Here is a 15,678-nt window from a genome sequence, read left to right on the forward strand (position 1 = left end):
GAAGCTCAAATTCAGTGACACTTTCATCAGCCCAAAAACAATCGTTATCGTCGTCGAGGCTGGGCAGCTGTGCCTTCTTCCCAAATCTACCGTCGAAAATCAGCTGTGGTGCTGGATAGAGGCTTTGTATCCTTGACTTTCACGAGCGCAATCCTCGCGCTGTTCCTGTGACCAGGAGCTTCTTTCCCTTGATCTGTTGCTCTGATCGGTCTCTGACCTTTTATACACACAAGAGGCATGATTGTGAACTCGCATGGAAGCCCCGCACGTTTGGTCCCGCTCACACACTCGCGGTGTGCACCGTGTTCCCGCCATTTACCCACTATGATGGACAGCTCAGCTCACTCAAGGGACCCCTGCGCCCTTCGGGGCGATTGCTTAGTAACACACACATGGTCGCTGGAACTAGTTGAAGCTCAAATTCAGTGACTCATTCATCAGCCCAAAAACAATCGTGAGCGTCGTCGAGGCTGGGCAGGTGTGCCTGCCTTCTTCCCAAATCTACAGTCGAAAATCAGCTGTGATGCTGGATAGAGGCCTTTGTATCCTTGACTTTCACGAGCGCAATCCAAATCCGCAAAATCCGCAAATTCGCAGATTTTGCGGATCCGCAAATACGCAAATCCGCAAATTTGTGGATTGTGGATCCGCGAAATCCGCCCATGCTTAACTGGGATCCTCAGAAAAGGTATCGAAGTTGATGAAATAGCCAGAGGCAGTTCTGTCAATGGTTGGTATTGCATCCGGATTATTTGAAATCGCTTGGTGCTACTTGTTCCCTTGACATGTTAGTATAGTCAGATACTACATCATTGTAGACAGGAGTTTTTTGATGAGCTGTTATTTGGGTTTCAAGAGGCACAAGTTCCATGGCTTTGTTGCACAGTCCTTCTTTTCTCACTGCAGATTCTTCAAAAGTGATGAGTATTTCAGTTTGAACCTCTTGGATGGTAGCAAGATTTGGTAGTCTGCTACATCTATGGAGTCCACTGGGCCTAGTACTTATTATCGGCCACATGGTGGGGTTTTACCAGGTCAATTGATACAGACCGGTTCTCCTTTCTTCCAGCAAGGGGCAGTAACACTGTTCGTGATCCGTGGACTGCTAGTACAGGTACTGGTTTTCTGTAAGAAGGCCCAAATTCCTTCTTATCCACTAGTTTTTTCTCTGACCAGATCCCCAATCTTTGGAATCCAGACAGGTCTTGCTGGGACAGGAGGTTTTACTTCAGTGTTCGTTGGCTTTTGTATGGTGTTGCTTAGACCTCTTCTGTTTCATTTAAGTCCTGTAAAACAGCCAGACGATCTTGGATATCAAAGGGTTTTTGTTCTACCACTGAAGTATGACGATCAAGGTCTTTGACTATCATTCTAGTACCAAAAAGGATTTCATATGGAGTGATTTCACTCAGAGAACTTCTTTGCAGATTATTAAGACTACTTTGGACACTTATAAGATGTTTGACCCACCTGTCACCCGAACCTAATACCCTGGCTGTTAAAGATTGCTTTATGTCACGTTTTTCTCTTTCCACAACCAAATTTCCCTCAGGATGGAATGGACTTGAGTACCGCAATGCAATGCCCAAGCTGGCAATGGTCTCCTTGCAAGCCCGAGAGCTAAAAGCAGGACCCTGGTCAGAATGTAGCATGCTGATTGCGTATGTGCAGATAAAGACGCGCAAATCTTTTATAACAGTTTGGGCGTCAGCCGAGCGATGGGGCCACATCCAAATGAATCTTGAGCCTGATACTTGTGGGACCGCTTTTGTCCATAGGAACGTCTGAGCATGGATAGTCTGTACTGGGCTGGCTACACTGTAGTCAGGAATCTGGTAGCGCTCCAAGCTGTGATCTCTGTAGCAGACATCGCAATTAATTCCAAATTTGTAAAAGTGGGCGCTCATCCCTGGCCACCAGTACATCTCTTGTAATTCTAGTAGAGATTTAGAGATCCCTTGATGTATCAGACCCTCTCCCATATGTGCTTCTTGAATCAAAGCACCTCTCTGATTCCGGTTTGGGATTACCCTATCCCCCACTCCAGGGATTCGAGCAAAAGCAACAGAGTTGGCATCAATTATGTATGAATATTCGAGTGGATAGTTTAGAGGTAACGCTGCTCTGCTGCCTTTGCTTGTGGCATTGCGAGCTAGCATTGTTTCACCGTCTATTTTTGTTTTTGAATGAGTGATTGCAGCTATGGAAGCCGTTTGCACAGCTGCCTTCGCTTCTTCATCAGCCAATGAATTCCCTTCAATGTGAACGCCATCACGCTGATGACTCAGGGCATGGATCATGTGAGTCTTTTGTAGTTCTTTCTGTAATAGAACTACTTGTTCCCAAAGCATTTTATGCTTGATTGTGCCTCCTTTTGCGTCTTTAAAACCATTTTGAACCCAGTTCTGCAAATATTTATTGTAAGACTGGACTCAGTAATACGAATCGCACACTATGAGTGTGGGGAATTCGCGATCATTATTTTAAAGCGCCATCTTGAAAGCCTGTAGTTCAGCTCGCTGAGCTGTACAGTCTCCGAGAGATAGAGTTTTTGTGACTATAGGTCTGAATTTACCATCGGGCCAGCGACCTTTAACAATCGCACACTCAGCACTATAAGCTTGTTTGCCCCCAATCGCAGGCTGTGCTGATCCGTCTGTATATATTATACAGCCGTAATGTTCTAGAGGCAGAATCTCAGTGGGCAGAGGATATTCTTGTTTGTATTGGAGAAATTCTTAACTCTTCTAGTAGGGGTCAAAAACGTATTCAACGTCTGTTGCTGCAAGAGAAATAACCCATTGTATCCATCTTGGATTTAAAGCTTTTGCATTTGCAATGCTTGCCTTTGTCACTGCCTCTGAGGCATGTACAGGCGTACCGACTTTTATGCGTTTACCCTGTGCGAGGGCTCTCTCTTTTGCTACCGCAGTTTGAACCGCTGTCAGAATTTTTTCTGTGGAAGTGAATTTCATTTCAGCTTTTGTGTACAAGTGTGATTTATGAGCTATTGGTACCTTTTCACCATCTTTGAAGGTTAGGTTTGTGAATCCGCATCTCCCTGGGATGATTCGGATTACAAGGTTTTGTTCATTTACGCATGTCTGTAAATGTGTTGTTGCTTACATGTCTGTTTGCACTGAACGCAACATTTCTGTGTGTTTTTGAGTCCAATTAGAATGTTTGATATCAGGTTTGATTAATTCGTAGAGAGGTTTAACGTTTTCCGCGTAATTTAGAATGTAAGTTCTTCCAAAATTCAGGAATTCTAGAACTGACTGTAAGTTTTTCAGCGTTTTTGGTGGTTGGAGCAGCGCACATTTTTCTAAAAAGTTTGTTGCCAGGCTTTTGCCTTCACTTGAAAGTTCGTATTTCAAGAATAGGACGTTGAGGTGGGCAATTCTGGATTTTTTAAAGTTGAATTTGTACCCTTCTGAGGCGAATCCGAGTATTATGGTGTTCAACCTGGTCAAGTACCTGTCCAAGTCATCATGTTTAAGAAAGATGTCATTGACATAAGATAATGCCTCATCATCATATGTTTGCAGTAACTCTGTTACTCTGGCAGAAAATAACCCAGGACTGTTCTTGAATCCCTGTGGGAGACGACAAAAGTGTTGTTGTGTCCCCATTATCGAGAAAACTGTCAAATACCTGCTTTCAGGTGCAATGTTTTGACAGAAGAAACCGTTTTAAATATCTAATGTTGTTTTATATTTTTTGCGCACAATGTTATTCCTCAGTGCTGCACTGTGTGCATTTTGTACTGCAAAGGTTTTGCAACAGGAATTTAAATGTCTGTAGTCCAAAACTAAACAATATGTATTGTCTGGTTTGGAGACAGGAAACAAAGGATTGTTCATGGACGAGGTGCATGTTTTAATCACCCCTTGGTATTCAAGTTGATCTAGGATCTCCCTGACCTGCTTTTTAGATTCTTGTTTAACTGGATACTGCTTCTGAGCAGTTGGTTGATTTTTTAACTGGATCTTATGGTTAGGAGAATCTTCATCCCATCCCACATGATTTTTATATAATGCAGGAGCATGGGCTAAAGCCCATTTTCTGGCATAGGTGTACTTTTTATGAATAGGAATATGATTTGAGAAGGCTGGCATAATGCTCTCTTCGCCATGTGGGCACTCCCTGACAAATTCAGGTTGCCAGTCTTTTTCAGCCAGAAGAATGTCATAACCTGTAGATAGTTTTTTCCAAAAGAGTGCTTTTATTTTCATGGTTATGTCCCCCTCTGTTCGGAGTGTTACTTCATATAATTTATGTGGTACACTAACCCTGGTATCTGCAGTTTCAACCTGAATGCATTCATTCAGGTCCACTGTCTCCAGATGATCCTTCAGGATCTTGGAAGCTATGGTAACCTCTGCTGCGCTGTCCAGCATTGTCTCGGCCCACTCCCCGTTCTTGAGTTGTGTCCTTAAGATCCTCGGCATGTTTGATTTTAAGACTTGCTACATTCTTTTTGGTACATTGAGTTTTCTTATTTTTCGGAACGTTTTGATCGTCCTTGGACTTCACGCGTTCTTCTTTGTGTTCTGATCGTCCTCTTCTTTTGGATTTCTGCGAGGAAGTCAGAAAGGTACAAGAGGAACGTGTATCAGTATCTTGATATCTATCAGGTTTTCTTAAATTATCCCTATTTCTCAGGTTATACCTTTTTTCAGAGGGCTTCTTTGGAGGAGACCTTCCTCTGGATTGGGAATGCTTCTCTTTAGGAAGTGGCTGTCTAGTATTTTCCCACTTCTTTATAGGAGTAGCGAGTGTGTTTTTGATAAAACCTTTTTCAGGATTTTTTGTTAGTTCGGGCTTTCTGGTTTCCCTCCCAAACTATCTCTTCCTAGTTCTTCATTGGATTTTCCTATTATTCTGGCCAGTTCATATGGTTGCTCAGTTACATCAAGTTATTTTAGTTTTTGGCGGATTGCCACGGATGCTGCTTCACCTTTAATAATAGCTAATATTATAGCTGAGACCTGGTTGAAATCCTTCAGTAACTTCATACCGAGATTTAAAGCAGGCTCTGCCCCGTATTCATTTTGAATCTGTTTCAGGACATCTGGTATTACCGCCCGGTGTTTTGGTGTAGATTGCAGCAAAGACTGTACCCCAAGTGTCACAGTCCTCCAGGTGGGGTGTGATCCCCATTGGTAAACAGATTGTTAGAATCCTGTGTTTTTCATGAGCTGTACTATCGGGAAATACTGCCTCGATCTGAGCGATTTTTTGAGATAACCAGAATGGAATGTGTTCCTTTTTTGTGGGTAATTTACCAATGACTGATTGTATAGTCTGTGGTGTCATTATGTTTGTGTTCCCCTGATGAGGAGTGTGTTGTGGAATTCTTATAGCAGGTTGGACTGTTAGAGTCCTCATGACATATTGCACCAATTGTCTGTATATTTCTAATTAATTGTTTTAGCTGAGCTAACAGTTCTGGACCTGTCATTTGTTCTATGGCAGGATGTGGTGTATAGCTCGCTAGTACCGGCCATATTGCTCCTGGTCTACCTAGTGAACCGAGCCTAGTAATGTGATTTTGATGTTGTAGGGCACCTTTGAACCAGAGCTGATGCTCATGGTAAGTTAGTGGAATTTCAATGTCTTTGAAAGAACGTATTCCACTGGATGTTCCTCTATTTTATAGAAGTGGAACACATGTGTTGTTGGATTACCACCACCCGTAACAGGTTCCCCGCAGGAGCTGGAACAAGATCACCACCGACCAGCTCACCACATCTCTGAACCAGAACCCCCCCGCCAGCACAACAGACCCTAACCAAGCAGCCAACAACCTCTCACAGTGGATCACCAACTGCGCTGTTGACCTCGCACCTCTGAAAAGCCATCCCAGCAGGCCCGCCAACAAGAAAGCCTCCTGGTTCAACGAAGACCTCAAGAACTCCAAGAAGAACTGCCGTACCCTGGAGAAAGCCTGGCAAAAAACCTGACTACAGACAACATGACCGGCCTCAAGCACGCCACCCGCAAACACCACCAGCTGATCCACACCACCAAGAAGACAGCATTCAAGGAACGACTAGACAACAATGCACACAACAGCAAGGAACTCTTCAGCATCGTCAGAGAGCTCTCCAACCCCAGCGCCGGAAACAACGACATCACTCCCTCACAAGACCTCTGCGACTCTCTCGCCTCGTTCTGCCACAGCAAGATCGCAGACATACACAACAGCTTCGGCGCACAGACCATGCACCCAACCACCGAACCAACGCCCCCCACCACCACCCTCCGCGCCTGGACCCCGGTCAGCACCGAAGACACCATCCACACGTTGAACACCATCCACTCCGGATCACCAACCGACCCATGCCCCCACCACGTCTTCAACAAGGTCGACTCCGTCATCGCACCCCAACTCCGGGACATCATCAACTGCTCCTTCAACACCGCCGCCTTCCCGGAGAACTGGAAGCATGTCAAACTCAGCGCCCTCCTGAAGAAACCATCAGCAGACCCCACCGACCTCAAGAACTACCGCCCCATCTCGCTCCTCCAGTTCCTGCCAAAGTCATCGAGAGGACCGTCAACAGACAGCTTGCCGCTTTCCTCGAGATGAACGGATCCCTCGACCACTCGCAGTCCGGCTTCCGAGCCAACCACAGCACCGGGACCGCCCTCATCGCAGCCACTGATAACATCCGAGCCCTGCTCAACAACGGAGAAACAGCGGTCCTCATCCTCCTGGACCTCTTCGCAGCGTACGATACGGTCTGCCACCGCACCCTATTCCAGCGCCTCAGCAACATCGGAATCCAAGGGAAGGCACTGGAGTGGATCATCTCGTTCCTCGCCGGAAGAACCCAGAGAGTCCGCCTCCCCCCGTTCAGATCCGAGGCCACCGAAGTCATCTGCGGAGTACCACAAGGATCATCACTCAGCCCCACCCTCTTCAACGTCTACATGAGCCCCCTCGCAGCCATCGCACGCCAACACAACCTCAACATTATCTCCTACACCGACGACACCCAGTTGATCCTCTCCCTCACCAACGACTCAGCCACTGCCAGAACCAACCTACACGAAGGGATGAAAGACGTAGCCGAGTGGATGATGAACAGCCGCCTGAAACTGAACTCAGACAAGACGGAAGTCCTCATCCTTGGATCTTCACCCTCTGCCTGGGACGACTCCTGGTGGCCCCCTGCCCTGGGCAGCGCACCCAAACCAACGGACCACGCACGCAACCTGGGCTTCATCCTGGACTCCTCCCTCTCGATGACCAGACAAGTCAACGCCGTCGCATCATCATGCTTCAACATCCTACGCATGCTCCGAAAGATCTTGCGATGGATCCCCACCAAAACCAGGAAGGCGGTCACCCAGGCACTCATCACCAGCCGACTAGACTACGGAAACACCCTCTACACAGGAACCACAGCCAAACTGCAGAAGAGACTCCAATGCATCCAGAACGCCTCCGCTCGACTCATCCTGGACATCCCCCGACACAGCCACATCTCCAGACACCTGAGAGACCGGCACTGGCTCCCCGTCAGCAAGAGAATCATGTTTCGACTCCTCACCCACGCACACAAGGCCCTCCACGACCGGGGCCCCAGGTACCTCAACAACAGCCTGACCTTCTACACTCCCACCCGCCAGCTACGATCGACCAGCCACGCCCTCGCTGCCGTTCGACGCATTCGAAGGGCCACCATGGGAGGAAGATCCTTCTCCTACCTGGCAGCCAAGACTTGGAACTCGCTCCCCATCCCCCACCGTCATACCCAAGACCACCTCTCCTTCAGGGCGCAACTCAAGACCTGGCTGTCCGAGCAGTAGCAGACCCCACTCCCCCAAGCGCCTTGAGACCCTCCGGGTGAGTAGCACGCTATACAAATTTCTTGATTGATTGATTTATTGATTTGCTTGTGGAAAGATAATCCATGAGTAGAATACCTCTGTCTTCCGATATTCATGTGCCTCTATGACAAAAATTACCCTACCACCTGTTGCAGATAGGCCATTTTCTATGAGCTTTATAGCTATTGTTTTCCTTACGTTTTCCAGGATGATTATAGCCTCCACATCGTCTTGTCAAAAACCTGTAACGTCTAGACCTGGTTGGTTTGCATTTACTGCATCTCCACTGTTTTCTTCGTCACTAGTCAACATTTTGTTGAAAGTCTTGCAGAGCAAGTTACAAGGAAATAAAGATAAGGTGCACAATATTTTGGAACACTGTATCCTTCAACAATAAACAAACCAAAAACCAATAAATAGGAATTAATGGCGGATTTGTTATCCTTTAACCCACTCCAGACATCTATTGGAGTATTTTACGAGATAAAGGGGTCTCTGTGAAAAGCACGACTGAGTTACTCTAGTATCTAGCGTTAAATTAGTGCCTTACCAAATGTTGGGCGCCATGTAGTGTAGTTCCTATATTCCTAATAGGCTCTGTGCATTGGAATAATATATCCTATAGATGTGACGCAGGACTTATCTCTACTAGGTCGCTATCAAATATATTAGACTTAATTGTGAGTGCCAGCTAGTTCAGAGGTCACTAGAAACTTTCTCGAGTTCACAAGAAGGGATTTAGTTTCTGACAACTGCATAAACATGACAACTTTGTTTCCCCAAGATAAAACTGATCTTTAGAGTAGTGGAGACCATAGATAGATATTTTACTCAGTCATTTGTGCATGCTTCGTTTCAGAGGTGCAGAGAAATAGATAGACGGGCGTTTCAATAAAAGAGTATTTATTGAACAGTCTTCTTTCTCATGCAGAAAAATTGAACTGCTATAATGCGTACACAACAGCTTCAGCCCACAGACAACGCTCCCCACGACCGCACCAATGCCCCCCACCACCACCCTCAGCGCCTGGACCCAGATCAACACAGAAGACACCATCTGCATGATGACCTCTATCCACTCCGGATCTCCGACCGACCCCTGCCCCCACCACGTCTTCAACAAGGCCGACGCTGTCATCGCACCCCACCTGCGGGACATCATCAACACCTCCTTCAACACCGCCACCTTCCCTGAGAGCTGGAAGCACGCCGAACTCAGCGCTCTACTAAAAAAAACAACAGCGGACCCCACCGAACTCAAGAATTACCGCCCCATCTCGCTCCTCCCATTCCCAGCTAAAGTCATCGAGAAGACCGTCAACAAGCAGCTGGCCGCCTTCCTCGAGACGAATGGATCCCTCGACCCCTCACAGTCTGGCTTCCGAGCCAACCACAGCACCGAGACCGCCCTCATCGCTGCCACCGATGACATCCGAGCCCTGCTGGACAACGGTGAAACAGCGGCCCTCATCCTCCTAGACCTCTCCGCGGCGTTCGACACTGTTTGCCACCGCACCCTAGTGCAGCGCCTCAGCAACATCAGAATCCAGGAGAAGGCACTGGAGTGGATCATCTCCTTCCTCGCTGGAAGGACACAGAGAGTCCGCCTACCACCGTTCAGATCTGCAGCCACGGAAGTCATCTGCGGCGTTCCTCAGGGCTCCTCGCTCAGCCCCACCCTCTTCAATGTCTACATGAGCCCCCTTGCGGCCATCGCACGCCAACACAACCTCAACATCATCTCCTACGCCGACGACACCCAGCTGATCCTCTCCCTGACCAACGACCCGCCGCCGCCAGAACCAACCTCCACGAAGGGATGAAAGACGTAGCCGAGTGGATGACGACCAGCCGCCTGAAACTGAACTCAGACAAGACGGAAGTCCTCATCCTGGGCTTCTCGCCCTCCGCCTGGGATGACTCCTGGTGGCCCCCCGCCCTGGGCACCGCACCCAAACCGACATACCACGCACGCAACCTGGGCTTCATCCTGGACTCCTCCCTCTCCATGACCAGACAAGTCAACGCCGTCTCCGCGTCCTGTTTCAACATCCTGCGCATGCTACGGAAGATCTTCCGGTGGATCCCCACCGAGACCAGGAAGACGGTCACCCAGGCCCTCGTCACCAGCCGACTGGACTACGGCAACGCCCTCTACGCCGGAACCACCGCCAAGCTCCAGAAGAGACTCCAGCGGATCCAGAACGCCTCAGCCAGACTCATCCTCGACATCCCCCGACGCAGCCACATCTCCGGACATCTGAGAGACCTGCACTGGCTCCCCGTCAACAAGAGAATCACCTTCCGTCTCCTCACCCACGCACACAAAGCCCTACACGACCAAGGCCCGAGCTACCTCAACAACCGCCTCAACTTCTACGCTCCCAAACGCCACCTCCGATCGACCAACCACGCCCTCGCCGCTGTCCCCCGCATCCGAAGAGCGACAACAGGAGGAAGGTCCTTCTCCTACCTGGCCGCCAAGACCTGGGACACCCTCCCGACCGACCTTCGCCTGACCCAAGACCACCTCTCCTTCAGGAAGAAGCTCAAGACCTTGCTGTTCGAGCAGTAGCGGTACCCTCCCCCCCCCAAGCGCCTTGGGACCCTCCGGGTGAGTAGTGCGCTCTATAAATGCCTTGATTGATTGATTGATTGATTGATTGATTATTATGAAATAATATTGTAAAAGCATTGTATGGTTCCTAGACCATAGATAAATACATACATAAATAACAAAGGCTAAAAAGTGCTCAACAGGTGTTTCTAAAATACACCTACCCCAATGTACCTAACCTAAGTCTAGTACGAAGGAAGAAGTAAGTGAGGTGTAGCATACATTTAGTATTCTTTGCCAAGAATCTATCCAAGATTTCTCTTAGGGCCTAATAAAGCTCTGTACCTTGGTTTTAGAATGAAGGAGGTGGATGAATGTCAGTACAACGCGATCTTTTAGATCGCAGTACTTGACCACCCTGCCATTACAACGCAAGTCGTTACAACGACTTGCGTTGGAGGGCGTGGATTGTGGAATATTATAATTTTATATTCCAACATCAGTCCACGTAACAGAAGGAAGGTGTTGGAATATAAAATTACAATATTCCTTAACCAACAGCGCCATCCAGCGCAAGTCGTAGTAACAACTTGCGTTGTATTGGCAGCGTTGTTAAGGTAGTGTGGTGTAAACACCGCGTTTTAAACGATGTTCCCCAAGGAGGTCAGTCTCAAGACTCGATTTCCCAACAACCCGCAAGGGAAGCTTGGAAACACTGGAGCTGGATTTCTCGGCAAGAGAAAAGACAGCGTCTCTCTCAGTGCGTCTCCTTGAGGGTCGGCTTCCTTCGGCATTTGCTGTAGCAGGATGCGTCGGGCAAGTAGATAGTCGAACTGCTCCAAACCACTGTGTGTTTACTACAGCAAGTGGGGGCATATTTATACCTTGAAGGTGCAGTGATTGACGTAAAGGTGGACATAATAACCTCATCAAAGAGTCTCAGTTCTTTGAAAACTCCATGAGTTCTTGGACAAGTCAGTATTCAAGCAAGGGGAAGTCCCTAGCTGCTGATGCTGAGTTTTCCAGGAAATCGTTGTGGATTTTCGGAACTTGTGGAAGTAGCCCAGCCGTATTTGGACTGCATGAGCTATGTCTAAATATGGTTTTGATTTCTATGTCTATATAAGGATATGGTGATTTATACCTATATAAGGGCATGAATCGGGAAAATTACACTAGGGTCCTAAAATGCTATACAACAAAATGACATTACTAATGACGCCATCAAGTGATTTTGAGTGTTTTATAAATATTCATGAGTGTTAAACATATATAATAACCGACTAAACAAGTACCACTTATGCCCAAGTACAAACTAGTTTTCCTATAATATCTCTGAAACAACTGAATGGATTTACACCAAGTAACAAAAAGTGTGATTTCCAGGACAAATTCCACCTTTCTGCCCAATTTGGTGTAATTCCCTCCAGCAGTTTGAACTGCAAGTGCGTTTAAAAACTCAATGGGAATTAACGTGAAAAATGCACTTTTTGACCCTCCTTTTTCCCTGCCGCCGCTTGACAGATACCCCTGAAGCTTTACACGCTCAACAGCACACTTCTCTTTGAAAGATTTCTTGAAGAGTCTTCAACCGGTACAAAAGTTATAGGCAAGTCAAAAACAGCAAAAAATGTCCGTGCCATCCATAAACACACACCCAGCCTAAACCATAGAAATGATCTTGCAAACTAAAAACACATACCCACCCTAAATCAGATAAATCCCCTTTCCATCCTAAATCCTAACAAATCCCTTTGACCCAAAAGCCCATACCCACCCTAATCCCTAAAAAATCCATTACCATGAAAAAAACATACTCACCCTAAACTCCGCCCTTGCACAAAGAAGGCAGAGATTTGAGGCAAATCTCTGCACATTCGGGGCGGAACGGAAGTTGGCCGCTCGCCCGCCGCCCGTCTCCCGCCCACCTTATTAAATTATATTTAAAACCCTAAAATGAAACTTAAATAAAACTTACCTTATTGCGGCCGCATCCTTCCCCATCGCGGCTACATCTGGAAACTGCGCATGCGCGGGAACCTGCGAATTGTAGTATATATCACTTTCATCGATGTGTACTTTAGAGAACCCAGCATGTCATTATAAACACAAAATCACAACATTATATAAAAATCACATACATTTATTCAATATACATCAACACTGATCTCTAATACAATTCTTTCAAAAAGCAAACCCGATCCAAAATGAATAAAGACAATTTTTTAAATCGGTCAATCAACAAAAAGAGACAGCAACAAGTGACATTAAAAATCATCAGCAATACATTAATTTGATGGAATCTATATTGGAATCATATCATTCTAAAAGATTTCTGACTCAGTAGTTTCTCAAATTTAATACCACAGGAGCGTTTACGTGGTTCGGTGTGCTAACACATTTTGCACCACCTCCATCCGGTCCTTTCACGATAATTGTCTCTTTATGGGAAATAGCACAAAGTCATGTGTGCCTGTGTTGGAACAAAATACATATATCAAATAATAGGTGTGCAAAATATCTACTTTAGATTCAATCAAATTAATGTATTGCTGATGATTTTTTAATATGTCACTTGCTGCTGTCTCTCTTTGTTGATTTTATGAATTGTCTTTATTAATTTTGGATAGGGTTTGTATTTTTGAAAGAATTGTATTAGTAATCAGTGTTGATGTATATTGAATAAATGTATGTGATTTTTATATAATAGTGTGATTTTGTGTTTATAATTTCATGCTGGGTTCTCTAAAGTGCACATCTATGAAAGTGATTTATATGACGTATGGTTGAATGTGGCTTATTAGTGGCTAGTTGATTTCAAGGGGAAAACTTTTTTGTTAATATTGTTACTATATTTGGCACCCTGTCCTTTGGATAGTAAGGCCACTCCCTATCTTTCAAAATTGATTAAACATAGTTACACGAGTGACACACTGTGGGTATATCTTTGAATATTGCTTGTTGCATTGATAATGTGATATATTGAGTATGCATACACCTAGGTAAACTGTATTAGTGCAATCTTTGGTGATTGATTGGGGAATCTGTGCTTATTTTAAAGTGCACTATGTAAACATGTAACATAACAATGAGTGGAGTGTGGTAATACTTTTTAGGGTATATGGTTGTTTTGTATGTTTGGGTAGTGTCAGGTAAGTCTATAGATGGGATCAAGTCAAACCACATAATATTGTTAAATGTTCAAAAAATGAGTTCAATGACTTAGGCCCTGATTACGAGTCTAGGTGCTGTTTGGAGTAGTGGAAAAGTAATAATGCCACAAGGTACATTACTTATCTGGTGCGATAAATAGTTCCAATTGCAAGCTTGTGGGGAATAACACGCGGACTTTGGCAGATTGTCCTGACGAAATTTATTGAAGTTTGAGGTATTTAACTCATCTGATACCTATCAGATGCAGTACATATCTTATAGCTCATAATTCCTTTCTGTGTGTAAACATGGGTTTATGTATGGGTTGAAATTAACCAACCCACTCTTAATCAGGCCTCTTTTGAGGCTATGAAAATACAATTTAAATTATATGGTAGTTAGCTATAATTTCTTGTATTAGATGTTATGTTGCACATTTCCAGTACATACACACGCAGTATCCTACAGATTAGGAATTGTGTGGTATTAGACTATTTCAAAATGTGTGTTTTACAAGGGTAGGTAGTGCAAGTTATATGGACAGACAAGGAGAGTTGGGATATTTCTGTTTGAAATGTTTGGAACAGCTGTAAGAAATTGGGTTATTAATTAAAAGGGGTAGAGGACCCACACAAATAGGAAATACAATACTGATCAGAATAAACCACAAAAGTCACTAAATAAATCTATGCTTAATCTTCTAGTAGCTTGGCACAAAAGTAGTCAGGCTTAACTTGGAGGCAATATGTAACATATTTATTCAGCACTTAAACCATAATAAAGTGAAAAAACCCAACAGAAGAATAATCTGAAACCAATTTAGAAAGATAGGGTTACTTTTAATACATAAATTGACACTGAAATTACTACAATTCAATCAGAAGAATTGGAGTATTGATTTTTTAAAGCTTTAGGTGAAAATAGCACCAACAAACACAAAGCACCACTCAAGTATTTCTGGTGCCACTGGACCGGAGTAAAGTAACAAGTTCAGGTTGACCTGATGGAACGAGGGTTGGATACAGGGACCAACTCATCATCCCACTAAGGAGTTTACCTTTTCAAGGCTAAGTCCTTGTGATGAGCTACAGATGGAGTTTCACACTGGTGTGGGACATAAGGAGGCAATTCTCAGTGCAAGGAGCAGGCCAGGATTCGCAAACGGTTGCTGTTGTAGAATGATGAATTAGTTGTTTCTTTGCATTGGTGATTAAGGCAGGTTCTCGCTACTGATGCGGACCATTAAGAGTGACTTGAACAACAGTCATTGCTGGGGATTCATGTTAACGGAAGTCAGGGACAGTTGTTTGCCGAGAATATTCAGTTTCATGGTCACTAGGAGCTTAAAACTTCAGCATTTTCAGCTTGATTTCAGGTGGAGTAAACTTTGATGCCAATCTATGGTCAAGAACCTGGGGGCACCTCTGGAGGATCAGGACTCACTCTAGCAGAGGATGACAGCAGGACTGATTTGCATCTACATGCATTTACTCTCCTCTTCTGCTTCTCAGAATCCCCCCTAAGAGGCTGGAGTTTGGAAATGCTGTCTCTACTTGTTCAAGGGATTACTGGAAAGCATTAAGCCAATCTATCCTGGTCAGTGTCCATGTCAGTTAAGGAATGGAGACAGGGCTTTATGGTAGTCTACTTTTAGCAATATTACTCACACATTCAATCATCTTTATGTCCTTTTTTAGGGGAACTTTTTTCAGTTACCCCTTCTCAAGGTGGTGATACAATTGGACCTTCTTTATGATTGCTATCAGTTGTTGACACTTTTTATTATTGACCCTCAAGCACATGCACATGTTGATATCCTATTCAAAGATCTAGCCTGCACTGGTAGGGTTTTATCAGTTTTGCTCTGCAGTGCTTCTTATTGATCTTACATTTGGATTAGGGTTTAGGTGGTTCCGGTCTTTTGAGGGTCATTTTCCACCAAGACCAGATTTTTTGCCTGGTTTCTACCATGTTCATCCTACCTGTACAACACTCACCAGAAACACTAATTTCAATGACACTTGATGTCTCTTGCCTTTTGATACGAGCTCATAGTTCTTAGTTCTTATCTTTCTCTGTCATTCATAGTTTTTGTTGTGTGCTTTCTTTTAACTGGGGACCTAAAG

The sequence above is a fragment of the Lissotriton vulgaris genome, chromosome 6 (assembly GCF_964263255.1).
Source record: "Lissotriton vulgaris chromosome 6, aLisVul1.2, whole genome shotgun sequence".
Lineage (NCBI taxonomy): Eukaryota > Metazoa > Chordata > Amphibia > Caudata > Salamandridae > Lissotriton > Lissotriton vulgaris.